Source organism: Crocodylus porosus, unplaced genomic scaffold (genome assembly GCF_001723895.1).
Source record: "Crocodylus porosus isolate Cpor-Errol unplaced genomic scaffold, CroPor_comp1, whole genome shotgun sequence".
Taxonomy (NCBI): domain Eukaryota; kingdom Metazoa; phylum Chordata; order Crocodylia; family Crocodylidae; genus Crocodylus; species Crocodylus porosus.
This window is the reverse complement of record NW_017728947.1, coordinates 37,337,704-37,340,262: the sequence shown is the minus strand read 5'-3', so window position 1 is coordinate 37,340,262 and position 2,559 is coordinate 37,337,704. Positions and strand designations below refer to the sequence as shown.

General features: G+C 49.0%; 1 long non-coding RNA gene across 1 annotated transcript in view; it reads right to left on the bottom strand.

Moving 5' to 3' along the window:
• Positions 1 to 206: 206 nt before the first annotated feature.
• The window catches only part of LOC109320990, a 7,875-nt gene continuing 5,522 nt past the window's right edge, over positions 207 to 2,559 (bottom strand). Inside the window, exon 3 of the long non-coding RNA XR_002103919.1 lies at positions 207 to 510. This is a non-coding gene — a long non-coding RNA (uncharacterized LOC109320990). The remainder of the gene's footprint in view (positions 511 to 2,559) is intronic.

Genomic DNA, 2,559 nt, shown 5'->3' with positions numbered 1-2,559 from the left:
ACTTAGATTTACTGAATCCTTTTAAGATTGGGAATCACTGAATCCTTGTAACAAACATTTCTACAATTTGCATTAAAAATGTGTGCTTCAGCATCTGAAGCAGCATGTCCAGATCAATGTGCTGGCTTCTTTAGGCTTTCTGAAGTGGTTTGGCGCTTCCAAAACTCTTCAGAAAAGTTTTGAAGCCACCATGGAGATCTGGCCATAGAGTATGATGGGGAATCAATCAAATATCTATAACTTTGTTGTTTTTTGTCTGATTTAGATAAAACCTGCAGAGATGATAGCTTCTGTTGAGCACATGAAGTATATCAGCTTCAAGAAGATTGGTGCAGGAGTTTGGGGGAAACTGCACCCCAAATTCCTGAAGGCAAAACTCATGTCACGTGTGTGTGTTAAGCCATAGTGGAGTCAATACTGCAGGAAAAGTTGCCCCTGGTGATGCCATAAAGCCTGTCAAGTTTCAAGAAGATTGGTGCAGGGGTTTGGGGGGAACTGCACCCCAAATTCCTGAAAGCAAAACTCATGTCACATGTATATGTTACACCACCGGGGGGGTGAAAATGGCAGGGGTGGTTACCTCTGCTGAGGCCATGAAGCCTACCAAGTTTCAAGGTGATAGGTGCAGGGCTTTGGGAGGAACTGCACCTCAAGCTGTTGACAGGCAAAACTCATGACATAGATAACCCGGTATGTGGTTAAGATGCAGTGGGGTGAAAACTGCAGGGGTGGTGGCCCTTGGTGAGGCCACAAAGCATGCTAAGTTTCAAGGAGATAAGTACAGGGTTTTGGGTGGAACTGCACATTAACACACACAAGGTCATCAGCGTCACGGGTTTTGCCTGTCAGCAGCTTGAGGTGCAGTTCTCCCCAAACCCCTGTATCTATCACCTTGAAACTTGGAAAGATATGTGGCCTCACCAAGGGCCACCACCCCTGCAGTTTTCACCCCCATGTGGCTTAACAGATATATGTGATATGAGGTTGGTTTTCAAGAATTTGGGGTGAAGTTCCCCCCTGAACCGCTATACCAATCTTCTTGAAACATGGCAGGCTTCATTCCCTCAGCAGAGGATACCATCCCTGCAAGTTTCATCCAAATCAGAGAAAAAACAACAACATGTCAAACCAGAGTTGGCAAGCCAAGCTCACGGTATTGGTCAGGGTGGGATGGCCGGGTGGTGGCAATTGGACATGGAACAGGCGGGATTTTTGGCGTGGAGTTCTGAGGCACAGAAGCGTAGTGGTTTCAAAACAGATAGAGATTTATTTGACTTACGCTTTTGATGGCGTAGGAAGTAAAAACTTCAATTACAGTTAATAAGTTGCAAACAATAAACAATGGAGGGGTCTGTTGGCCCACGGGGTTCTCAAGTGAGCCCTTGCTTTCTAGCCGGAGTTAGGTGCGGCTGCCCAACTTGATAGTCCCAGGGCTGGTCAACAGCTCATATAGGGGTCAACAGACAAATGATAACTGTAACGTGTCGTGACGCCAGTCCAGTGATGGACTACAAGTGGTCGATAAATGAAGCCAAGGTCGAGAGCTGGGATGTGATGCAGCGGAGGTACAATTGGGTAAGTAGGGATGAGCCGAGTCATGGTTGATGATGGATGCCGAGGTCAGTCAAAAGCCAGGTACGCAGAAATCGGAATCAGTATTAAAGCCGTAGGGATGATCAAAATCAAGGTCGAGGTCAAAGCCAAAACAGTCCAGTAACCAAAGGAGGAGAGATGAAATCAAAGGGTGAAATCACTGGGTGAGGTTATGAAGAGAACCGGGGAATCGAATCCCAATATCTCTCTCTGCCTCACGGTCCCTGCTGAAAGCAGCCTCCGCTTACAGATAGAGCACGGTCTCTCTTCACTCTCTCACCAACGACGTCCACACAACCCACCCCAAAGGTGGGGGCTCACGCACTAATATTGCAGCCCCTTGGCCAATCAGGCAGCTTAGCCGTTAGAACTCTCTGGATGGTGACATCATGCTCTTAGGGAACTGAGCATGTGTAAGTTTGAGCTCTGTGTGGTAACTGGGTATGCGCAGGACTGAAAGTAGGTCACGGTTGACTGACAGTTCTAAGGGTCAAGCAGGGGGCAAGCTCTGACTGTACTGTGGAATTTTCCACTCCCTTAGGCTGTCTGCGCATGTCAAACTTAACTTCTTGTATTGGCAGCACTTATATTTAAAAATTTACTTTGACACAAAGTTGATATTTCATTGATTCCCCATTATACCCTGTGGCCAGATCTCCGAAGTGGCTCTGAAGCTTAGGAGCCGCTTCAGCCAGATCACCAGTCCTCCTCCTGTAGGGCAGGGCCCCCCAAATCCCGGGCAGGCCCCCCCGGCCTGAGAAGCCAGCGTTCCCCGATGGCAGGCCCACTGCGCATGCGCGTAGTTTAAAAGGGCCCGCCAAACAGGGGGGAAAAAAACAAAAAACAAAAAAAAACCACACTCAGGTAGGCTCTGGAGCAGTGAGAGATGCGCGGGTGAAGCCCGCTGCGCCCCCGCTCCCCCGAACCCCCCCAGACACCCCCTCAGCAGCCGCCGAGCCCCCTGCC